This window comes from Anolis carolinensis, unplaced genomic scaffold (genome assembly GCF_035594765.1).
Source record: "Anolis carolinensis isolate JA03-04 unplaced genomic scaffold, rAnoCar3.1.pri scaffold_12, whole genome shotgun sequence".
NCBI lineage: Eukaryota > Metazoa > Chordata > Lepidosauria > Squamata > Dactyloidae > Anolis > Anolis carolinensis.
The window spans coordinates 17877461-17889824 of NW_026943823.1; the positions used below are offsets into that span (position 1 = coordinate 17877461).

A 12364-nucleotide genomic window follows, 5' to 3' on the forward strand; every position below is an offset into this window, starting at 1 on the left:
AAGTTTAATCTTGAGGTCCTGATAGCGGCTGAGTTTTTCTTGTTGTTTTTCGTCAATGCGACTGTCACTTGAGATGGCAACATCAATGATCCAAACCTTTTTATTTTCCACAATTGTGATGTCTGGTGTGTTGTGTTCCAGAATTTTGTCAGTCTGGATTCGGAAGTCCCACAGTATCTTTGCGTGCTCATTTTCCAAGACGTTTGCAGGTTTCCGGAGAGTTTAGTGGCGTTTCCTTCTCTGGAGTTTTTAAGCAGAAGTTGGACGCTGGTTGGCCATCTGTCGGGAGTGGTTTAGTTACATCTTCCTGCATTCTAGTTCCATTCCCGTGCCAAGTTCAAATCTGGCTTTTGATAAAAGGTCTTCCGAGGCCCAGCGATTTCATCCAAGACGTTGCACATATAATGGCTGACACGATCCAATTGTTTCCTATGGTCATAGCATGTTTTGAATTATTTTTATTGTGGCGGATTGTGATTGTTCCCAGTTCTAAATAGTTGAAGCCAATTTTATGGCCGGCCACCCAAGGATCGTATGCAACGGGCCAGGAACAAAGGATTTTAAAGAGAAACAAAGTGCCTTTAATTGTGCAGAAGGACAGCCCGGATAGTGCAGAGGTTTGACTACACCTACACTGCCACAGAATGCAGTTTGGAACAGTGTAGACCCATATAATGCAGTTCAATACAGTTCAATTCCATCCAGACCCATATCATACAGTTCAATGCAATCTAGACCTATATAATGCACTCCCATTCAGTCTAGACCCATATAATGCACTTCACTGCAGTTTAGACCTATATAATGGTCCAAACCTATATAATGCAGTCTAGACCCATATAATGTACCTCAATTCAGTTTAGATCCATATAATACAGTCTAGACTTATATAATCCACTTCAATTCAGTCTAGACCTATATAACGCAATCTAGATGCATATAATGCACTTCATTTCAGTTTGGACCTACATAATGCGCTTCAATTCAGCCTAGACCCATATAATACAAAACTAGACCTATATAATGCACTTCAATCCAATCTAGACCCATATAACACACCTCCATTCAGTCTAGACCTATATAATGCACGTCATGATATATAACTGCAGTCTAGACCTATATAATGCAGTCTAGACCTATATAATGTGCTTCAATTCAGTCTAGACCCATTTAATACAGTCTAGACACATATAATGCACTTCAATCCAATCTAGACCCATATAACACACTTCCATTCAGTCTAGACCTATATAATGCACTGCACTGCAGTCTAGACCTATATAATGCAGTCTGGACCTATATAATGTGCTTCACTTCAGTCTAGACCCATATAATGCACTTCAATCCAATCTAGACCCATATAACACGCTTCCATTCAGTCTAGACCTATATAATGCACTTCACTGCAGTCTAGACCTATATAATGCATTCTAGACCTATATAATGTGCTTCAATTCAGTCTAGACCCATATAATACAGTCTAGACCCATATAATGCAGTTCAATTTAGTCCAGACCCATATAACGCACTTCAATCCAATCTAGACCCATATAACACACCTCCATTCAGTCTAGATCTATATAATGCACTTCATTATATATAACTGCAGTCTAGACCTATATAATGCAGTCTAGACCTATATAATGTGCTTCAATTCAGTCTAGATCCATATAATACAGTCTAGACACATATAATGCAGTTCAGTCTAGACCCATATAATGCACTTCAATCCAATCTAGACCCATATAACACGCTTCCATTCAGTCTAGACCTATATAATGCACTTCACTGCAGTCTAGACCTATATAATGCAGTCTGGACCTATATAATGTGCTTCAATTCAGTCTAGACCCATATAATACAGTCTAGACCCATATAATGCAGTTCAATTTAGTCTAGACCCATATAATGCACTTCAATCCAATCTAGACCCATATAACACACCTCCATTCAGTCTAGACCTATATAATGCACTTTGTTATATATAACTGCAGTCTAGACCTATATAATGCAGTCTAGACCTAAATAATGTGCTTCAATTCAGTCTAGACCCATATAATACAGTCTAGACACATATAATACAGTTCAGTCTAGACCCATATAATGCACTTCGGTTCAGTCTAGACCCATATAATGCAGTTCCATTTAGTCTATATTGCAGCCTAGGTAAAGGTAAAGGTTTCCCCTGACGTTAAGTCTAGTCATGTCTGACTCTGGGGGTTGATGGTCATCTCCATTTCTAAGCTGAAGAGCCGGCGTTGTCCGTAGACACCTCCAAGGTCATGTGGCCAGCATGACTGCATGGAGCACCGTTACCTTCCCGCCGGAGCGGTACCTATTGATCTACTCACATTGGCATGTTTTCAAACTGCTAGCTAGAGTTAACAGCGGGCGCTCACTCCGCTCCCGGGATTTGAACCTGAGACCTTTCGGTTTGCAAGTTCAGCAGCTCAGTGCTTTAACACACTTCACCACCGGGGCTCCAAATCGGGCCTTACCAAACCACAAATCCCAGGATCCCGTAGCACTGAGCAATGGCCGTGCAAGTGGAACTATACTGCATTAATTGTAGAGCTTTGATCCAGCTGTTGGGCGCCGTTAGTGGATGGCATTTCTATGTGCCCTGCAACCACGTCTATGGCATGCAATGTCCAGCCAGATGTGCCTGAGATGCTCTCCTGCGCTTTCTTTCCATGTTGTTTCTGTTAATATGGGATTTGTGTATTGATAGTGTTTAAATGCAATTTGTGCCATGCTTGTATAGCAACTGATTGCATCATCCAGAATGTACCATAGTGTGGAAAGAGTTAAGTGCCAAGAAGCTATGATGAGCCTGAATATATTGCATAAGATTTCCCTAGCCTAAAATGATACATTTTAATATATTGGGTTTATGGTTCCCATCCCCTTGATCTGGTCATGTAAGTGTGATTTATTGTTATAATTGTATTATTTTACTTTGTTTAATAATGTGTATTATGTTGTTATGTAATGTTTGTGTTGCTTTTATGACTGAGTCCCATCCGGGAGATAGGGCGGTATATAAATAAAGTTTTATTATTATTGATTATATTATTATTATGACCTTGATGTGTGGCTGGAACTAGGGAGTATCCAGACACAAGTGTTTGTGCATAACGATTGTGTCAGTTCAGTTCAGTTGAGTTCTGTCTGCCTAGAGTTCGAGTCAAGTTCTGTTGGAGAACAGAGCAGTCCTGTGTATGTCTGCAAGTCTGTTTGTGTTGATTATCGCTGCATACACGAAAACTTTGTAAATAGTTTTACCAACGTCTCTGAGTGTCTCTTCGTTCTGCATTCCACTGCTTCCATCCAACTACTGCAGCGCTGCAAATACTCTGACAATTTCTCCTCGAGGGGATTTTTGGAAACTGTTGCCCGGGCGCCTTGTGCCGCCTCTTTCCTTGGGGTCCCGCTTCTTCTCCCAGCCCATGCCCCACAATGCTGCTGCCCTTTGCGCATTACCATACATAAATGAGCATTTTTACAAGTGTCAGTCTTCGGGGGCGGCTGGAGGCGGCAGGGGGAAACCTTTGAAAGCCATGTAAACAGAATGAAATGCTGGAGCAAGATCATTGATATGACAGGACCAAAGCGCTGGAGCCCCTTTTCCTTGAAAGGCCCTCCTTTCATCCCTCTAATAAGTCCATTACTTGCCGCACTGAATATTTGAAGGCCCCTTTTCACGGGAAGCCGGGGCGCCCAACGTACTTTGCATTTCGGGGCTTTGTCTCCCCATCGGGAGAAAGAAGAAGAAAGAAAGAAAGAAGGAGAGAGAGAGAGAAAAAAACCCCCAAAGTTATTTCTGCTTTAAAATAACAGGAGCAAAGGAACAGCTAAGCTCTTTTCAGCCCCCGGAGTCCCTGACATTATTTTATGGGACAAAGTTTGTGTTGGCTACAAAACAAGGGCATTCAGGGGACCGAGGAGAAGGAATTGAGGTAAGAATGAAGCCGAGATTGTGCCGCGCATAAAGGCTCCTTTCCCCCGCAAAGGCCATTAAGAAATTCCAAATCAGAAGCCCTTCTGAATGGTGACATTAAAATTAGCCTTGCTAATTTCAAGTAATTCAAGCCCAGATCTTACAAATCTACTCCCGAGAGAGACGTTCCCATAATTACAATCTCAATGTCTGCTTCAGTTAAGGTGAATCTACTTTAAAAAAGAGAAAAGAAAGGAGAGGGGGAGTTGAGAAAAGGAGCACAAGTTGATGTTATACATTCGCAGTCAGAGAAGAAACGGAGTTGGTTGCTTTATGGCAAGCGCCGGATCAGCCAAGATTTCGGCTCTTGGGTTGCTTTTGTTCTTTTAAAAAGTTGGTATTGTATACATCCCTATCGCAGGAGATAGAAATAATAACAACAATAATAATAATAATAATAATCTTCTATATATATAAAAGAGTGATGGCATCACGGCAGCGAACAAAACAACAAAAGTAAGCACCCCACAACCTCGAAAATTGACATCACAACCCCTCATCCATGCCTCTAGGTTGATACAACAAAAAGAAAAGAAAAACAAAGTCCTAATTAGAGGGAGAGGAATAATTGTTTTTATCCAATTGCTGCCAGTTAGAAGGCTAAGCTCCGCTCACTTGGTCTCCTAGCAACCCACTCAGCCCAGGGGACCCTTTACCTTAACTACCACCAATTCCTCAATATTTTATTTCCCATACCACCATACTTCGCCACAGCAACGCGTGGCTGGGCACAGCTAGTCTATATATATAAAAGAATTATGGCATCACGGCGACCCACAAAACAACAAAACTACAGGCCCCCCAACCTCGAAATTTGACAACACTACCCATCATCCACGGCTCTAGGTTGATACAACAAAAAGAAAAGAAAAATAAAGTCCTAATTAGAGGGAGAGGAATAATTGTTTTTATCCAATTGCTGCCAGTTAGAAGGATAAGTTCCGCCCATTTGGTCTCCTAGCAACCGACTCAGCCCAGGGGACAGGCACAAGAGTTTGGAGAGACCCCTAAGGACCATCCAGCCCAACCCTTTCTACTATGCAGCAGGGCACAATCCAAGCATTCCCAACACATGGACAACGTATAAATACTATACAATACTACACAGGGACATAGACCTCCTCTACCCTCACCACTTTCACAGTACACAAACAACCAAATGCATATTAAACATAAAGACAACCATACAACAGACATTCAATACCACCACTACCTCAACAAGTTCTCACCAACACCACCAGACAACGCCACAGCAACGCGTGGCCGGGCATAGCTAGTAATAATAATAATAAGTTTATTTGTATCCCGCCACCATCTCCCCCGGAGGGGACTCGGGGCGGCTCACAGAAATATCAAATACAAAACAGTAACAATATACTATACATCTAACCCTTCGTCTAAGTCGTTAATAAAGATCCTGAACAGAACCAGGCCCAGGATGGAACCCTGCTGATGGCACTCCACTCGTGACATTCGTGACATCTCTCCAAGATGAAGAAGACACATTGGTGAGAATCACCCTTTGGGTTCGTTCACTTAACCAATTACAGATCCACCTAACCGTAGTTTTGTCTAGCCCACATTTTACTAGTTTGTTTGCCAGAAGGTCGTGGGGGACTTTGTCGAAGGCCTTACTGAAATCCAGATACGCTACATCCACAGCATTCCCTGTATCGATCCAACTCTGTCGAAAAAAGGGATCAGATTAGTCTGGCATGACTTGTTTTTAGTAAATCCGTGTTGACTACTGGCAATGACTGCATCTGTTTCTAAGTGTTCGCAGACCACTTCCTTAATGATCTTTTCCAGAATCTTGCCTGGTATTGATGTGAGGCTGACCGGACGGTAATTGTTTGGGTCGTTCTTTTTTCCCTTCTTGAAGATAGGGACCACATTCGCCCTCCTCCAATCTGCTGGGACTTCTCCCGTTCTCCAAGAACTCTCAAAAATGATTGCCAGTGGTTCCGAAATAACTTCCGCTAGTTCCTTCAATACTCTTGGATGTAGTTGATCTGGTCCTGGGGACGTGAATTTGTTTAGAGCGGCCAGCTGTTTCTGGACAACTTGTTCAACCTGGGACTTCTCTCACCAAAGCTTCTCTCACCAGATCTTCTCACACCAGACCTTATCACACTGAGGCATCCTCACACACTGAGGCTTCTCTCACAGAGGCCTACCTCACACTGAGGCCTGCTAAGCTACAAGCTGCATTATTGCATTCATTTAACCCTTTCAGTGCTTGACTCACATTTTTGTAATTAAAAATACCTAGTTAATTTTTAATATTTCCGACAAACTTTATGGAAGAAGGGCAACTTGGTTTAGGTACAGATGATGTTTGAGTCCATATTTCCCCAAATATAAGCCTGCCTGTTGTAGCTCAGCTGTCACGGACTGCTCTTCAGTAGGAAATAGAGTTTGATTCAAAGTCTGATTTGGATTTCGGCCCCATCCAGGACTTGGATCAAAGCCCAATAGCTTTGCAGGTGCCCGAAGTTGTGCTTACAGAGGATCCATTAATTGGGGAACATTTTGATGTTCAGTCAAGGTTAGTTTCCCCAGATGTTGTTTGCAGAGGAGGATGTTGCTTTTGATCAGAGAGTCTTTCGCAAAGGAAAGGAGTCGAAGGGAGGGTGTGAGACGAAGTCTGCACTTGGCTCTCAGGCGCACTAATGAATAACTTTCCCATGTGAAGTTCTGTGTGTCCTGACTCTCACTGCCTTGTAGCCTTGAGAACTCCTTAAAGATGCCTTGCTTCCTGTTCTCGTTAAAGTGTTAACTTTGACATCCATGAAGAAAAATCTATGTTCCAGTACCTTGCTCCTTGCCTTGTTCCAGTGCCTTGTTTCATGACTTCCAAGCCAAGTTTGTGTCTTGTGATTCTCGAGTGTTAACCTCGGTTCTACGATTCCTTGGTGTTGCTTTCCATGTGGATTACCGTTTGTGAATTTCCAGCGTTTTGCTCCTGTTCCTTGTGACTTCTGGTTGATCCTGTTTGGACAGTGTTTACAGTCTAACTCTGGCTTCTTGGAACGAACGAGTTCCGTTTGTGGATTACTATATTGAAAGACTTTATTGGACTTGCTTTTGAACAGCTAAGGACATTATATTATGGAGTATTCACTCTATTGACTTTAAATGCGATTTGCTTGCATATATATATATATATATCCTTCAATAAACCGCTTTGCTTATGATCCTGACTCCAGTGTGGTTTTCAAGGTGCCCTCGCAACCTTGGGGTGTAACACTGCCCTAAGTTTTCAGGTCTCAAAACTCTGGATTAATTATTTTCCCGAAGAATGGCTAGGGAAAAAATACAACCAGGAAACCTGAAGTCAGCCTTCACTTTGGGAAGGAAAGGGGGATTTTAGTGGTGTTCCATCAGGGAATTCCTTCTTGGGAAGAAAAACAAGGCTCTTTCTCTCTTTCGCTCTTCTCCGCCTCCTCTTTCTCCAAGAAACACCTGGACCTCTGTGTTCCCAACCAGCTGTGCTTATTTACTTCCTATGAACATTGATGGATCTCTAAAAATAAAAATGAGCGTATTATTCGTATTTGGAAAGGAAGCTCAGCTTCAGACAAGAATCATAGAGTTGGAAGAGACCACATGGGCCATCCAGTCCTGCCAAGAAGCAGGAAAATCAAAATTCAAAGCACCCCCAACAGATGGCCATCCAGCAGAACTCTCTTTGCAATACACCCTACAAAGAGAGGTTAAATGTGCAGTGTATGAAAAGCCCTTGTGCACATGGAACTCAATAACTCTCATCCATAAGTTGAAAATGACAAGTTACAACAACGAAGCAAACAGCTGCTGTCAGTCCTTTTGCAGGATCCCAAACATGCAGGCAGGCCATCTGCACATGCCTCCAGCAAGGACACCTCTCGAGGTCCTTTGTGTTGTCCAGAACGGATGCTCAGGGAAGAATAAAGCTGGATTTAGGGCAGGAAAGGAAGCACCGACCCCAGAACCGCCGTTCCCTTTCAAGCCCTGAGCCATGTCCAGCATCTGGCTCAACCTGGGTTGGCTTCGAGCTCCGTGGCTGCTCAGTGTTTCTATCAGAGGTGCAAGGGGAACACATGTTCCTGGTCCCCACATGGCTTTTTGGTGTCGCACCTCAAGATAGCTTCACCTTGCTAGAGACACCAGGCTGCACACAAGACGTAGTCTTTTATAGTTTACTAGCTGTGCCCAGCCACGCGTTGCTGTGGCAAAGTGGTGGTGGTATTGGTTAAAAGATGTTGTGGAATTTTTATTTGACGTTATTTGTATTTTTTTAATTAATTTGATTGTAACTTATCTTTTTAATTTATTATATTTTATTATTTTGTTGTATTATTTTTAGTTATCTTGTTATAGTATTTTATTGTATTTTTTTAGTGTTTTTAATTATTTTTATTGTATTATTTGTATTTATTTTATTTTTTATTCTTTTATTAACACTGGGCTGAGTGGGTTGCTAGGAGACCAAGTGGGCGGAGCTTAGCCTTCTAAGTGGCAGCAATTGGATAAAAACAATTATTGCTCTCCCTCTAAGTAGGACTTTATTTTTCTTTTCTTTTTATTGTATCAACCTAGAGGCATGGATGATGGGTTGTGTTGTCAAATTTCGAGGTTGGGGGGCCTGTAGTTTTATTGGTTTGTGGGTCGCCGTGATGCCATCACTCATTTATATATATAGATTGAGAAATAAGTATAAGAATAGTTCAAAAGAGGTAAAAGTTCAGTTTCCAAAATATATGTTGTCGAAGGCTTTCATGGCCGGGATCACAGGGTTGTTGTATGTTTTCCGGGCTGTATGGCCATGTTCTAGAAGTATACAGCCTGGAAAACATACAACAACCCTTCCAAAATATAGTTACAAAACAAAATTGTACTCCTTCAATCCATAGAAGCATAGGCATGAAACAAGATCCTTTTAATGAAAGCCAGAGTCCCAATCACAGGAATATATCCAGGCTACAAGGTAATACAGGACAACTTGATACAGGAAAACCGACTTCGTTCTTGACTCAAGCTTTTTTTTTTTTTTTTCATTTCAGGAGCAACCGGAGTTGCTTCTGGAGTGAGAGAATTGGCCGTCTGCAAGGACGTTGCCCAGGGGACATTGCCCGGATGTTTTGATGCTTTACCATCCTTGTGGGAGGCTTCTCTCATGTCCCCGCATGAAGCTGGAGCTGATAGAGGGAGCTCATCCGCGCTCTCCCCGGGTGGGATTCAAACCTGGCAGCCTTCAGGTCAGCAACCCAACCTTCAAGTCACAAGGCTTTAACCCAGTACTCCACCAGGGGCTCCTAATAAACTTATTATTATTTATTTCTATTATTTCTATTATTATTGTTGATGTTGTTGTTGTTAAATGTTATTAATGAGCAAACAAGTGAGGAGAGGCACCCTAAGGCCCTTCTACACAGACTATCAAGGCAGATCATCCACAGTATTTGCTTTGAACTGGGTTATCTGAATTCACACTGTCATACAACCCAGTTCAAAAGAGATAATGTGGAATTTAATACCGCTACGTGGAAAGGCCCTAGAGTTATGAGGGCCATCCAGTCCAACCCCTTTCTGCCAGGCAGGAAGACACAATCCAAGCCCTCCTCGCAGATGGCCATCCAGCAACCACAGAACCCAAGAGCAAAGAGGGAAAGCAGGAGAGCGAAACAGGATTTTAAAAGCAGCTGGAGAAGTGGGATGGTAGAGGATGAATAGTTAAATTGGGACATTTGGTGGATATGGGCATAGCCAAGCACAGGTCTCTTTTTGGAAACAGCAAAGCACCTGACGGAACACAAAATGGGGAGGAAGCAGAGCAGAAAAGAGGGGAAGGATATGATCAACGTCTTGATAATCACGGCTGAGTCCCACTAGGCAACTTGAGAGGCGCAGCAAACAGAAACAGGAAAGCCCATTCTCCACGGCAGCTGTCCACAAGGGTGAGTTCCTCGAACAGGAAGCACCTTTTATGAAGCTTTGGGACTCATTTTGTCTCAAAATAGCTGTGCCCCAAAGCTTCGTAAAAACAAAAGGTGTGTATCAGCAGAACAAAATGATGTGGACCCAGCAAATCTCCATCCAGGCCATCTAGTTCGCAAGGAGCGCCCAGGAGGTCATGGCAACTAGGAGAAGGCCTTTGTGTCAGAAAAAATTAACTACCGTATATACTCGAGTATAAGCCGACCTGAATATAAGCCAAGGCACCTAATTTTACCACAAAAAACTGGGAAAACATTGACTCCAGTATAAGCCGAGGGTGGTAAATTTAAGAAATTAAAATAGATACCAATAAAATTACATTAATTGAGGCATCAGTAGGTTAAATGTTTTTGAATATTTACATAAAGCTCTAATTTAAGATAAGACTCTCCAACTCTGAAGAAAATCATTATTCTCATCTTCTTCAATGTAAATGTGCTCATGTATCCTTTCAATAATAATAGAGTAAAATAATACATGTAATAATCATAATAATAATAATAATAATAATAAATAATACAGGAAAATAATACAAGTACAGTAGAGTCTCACTTATCCAAGCCTCGCTTATCCAAGGTTCTGGATTATCCAAGCCATTTTTGTAGTCAACGTTTTCAATATATCGTGATATTTTGGTGCTATATTCGTAAATACAGTAATTACAACATAACATTCCTGCATAATGAACTACTTTTTCTGTCAAATTTGTTGTATAACATGATGTTTTGGTGCTTAATTTGTAAAATCATAACCTAATTTGATGTTTAATAGGCTTTTCCTTAATCCCTCCTTATTACTCAAGATATTCGCTTATCCAAGCTTCTGCCAGCCCATTTAGCTTGGATAAGTGAGACACTACTGTAATAATAAATAGAGTAAAATAATAAATGCAATAATAATAAGATCAGAGTGAAATAATAAATGTATTATTAATAATAATAGAGTAAAATTAATGTAATAGTAGCAACAATAATAGAGAAAATAATATATGTAATAATACCAATAATAATAGAGAAAAATAATAAATGTACTTTATATTCTTGACCTCGAGTATAAGCTGACCCAAATATAAGCCAACCAGGACCCTCACCCGAGTATAAGCCGAGGGGGGCTTTTTCAGTCTTAAAAAAAGGGCTGAAAAACTAGGCTTATACTCGAGTATATACAGTAATTTGCTCATTTCACCTCAGTCTAAGAACAGTTCCTGAACTCTAGTTGGTCCTGAACTCTAGTTAGGATTTGTTGTCCAGGCTGTTTTCTAAAGCAGCTTCCAAGGGCCCTTACTTTTTCGAAAGATGACTTGAGGGCAACGCAGAACAGACACAGAAGCATTTTTTAATAAGGAAATTCCTGCTTCCCCGCACCGACCCAATCCCCTGGCATCCGCGCTCCCTCCCAACACAAACAGAGGAAGCAAATGCTCTGATGTCCAGAGGGAACCGCTTTTCATCTTTCGCCCATCACTGGGTACCGACGGGTCCAACCATTGCCGTCTCTGAGGAAAAAGGAGGAAAAACAGTAGCAAACCCGAGATAGCTCGCATTTTTTGCAATCCGGTCATGCCTCCAGTCATGCAAAGCCCGGCCGCTGAGATAACAAAGATGGAGCATTGTATCCAGCTTTCGGAGTTATTACAGTGTTGAAAAGATGCTCCTGAAATATTTGAGGTCTGCGACCAGAGGCTGGGCCTCCAACGAGCCAAAGGTCCGGAGCTGACGGGCCCATTTTCTTGACAGGTAGCTTTCAACACCTGAACAGGGCATCCCAGCCTTTTTCTCAGCCTAAGGCCTTTTATTATCGTAGTGAGTTACCTGCTATGAATGACCCTAAGTTATGAACTCATGCAGAGATGTTGGGATCCAAGCTTCAACCTAAAATGATGGTCACCGTACCAGCAATACTGTCCCTGGGATGTCACGGTACCAGCAATAATATCCTTGTGATGTCACCGTACCAGCAATACTGTCCTTGTGATGTCACCGTACAAGCAATACTGTCCTTGTGATGTCACCGTACAAGCAATATTGTCCTTGTGATGTCACTGTACCAGCAATATTGTTCTTGTGATGTCACCGTACCAGCAATAATGTCCTTGTGATGTCACCGTACCAGCAATATTGTCCTTGTGATGTCACCGTACCAGCAATACTGTCCCTGTGATGTCACTATACCAGCAATATTGTCCTTGTGATGTCACCGTACCAGCAATATTGTCCCTGTGATGTCACCGTACCAGCAATATTGTCCTTGTGATGTCACCATACCAGCAATTCTGTCCTTGTGATGTCACCGTACCAGCAATTCTGTCCTTGTGATGTCACCGTACCAGCAATTCTGTCCTTGTGATGTCACCGTACCAGCAATTCTGTCCTTGTGATGTCACTG

The 12364-nt window shown here is 42.0% G+C and overlaps 1 protein-coding gene and 1 long non-coding RNA gene across 2 annotated transcripts in view; both read right to left on the bottom strand.

Annotated features, from left to right (window-relative positions):
* gpc3 (glypican 3) overlaps positions 1-12364 on the bottom strand; it is a 170931-nt gene that overhangs the window by 9210 nt on the left and 149357 nt on the right. The gene's annotated exons all lie outside the window — the stretch shown is intronic.
* LOC134294035 (uncharacterized) lies at positions 11299-11966 on the bottom strand. The gene is made up of 2 exons (XR_010001017.1): positions 11791-11966; positions 11299-11474 (listed from the first exon to the last, which is right to left on the bottom strand). It is a non-coding gene; the product is annotated as an uncharacterized LOC134294035 (long non-coding RNA).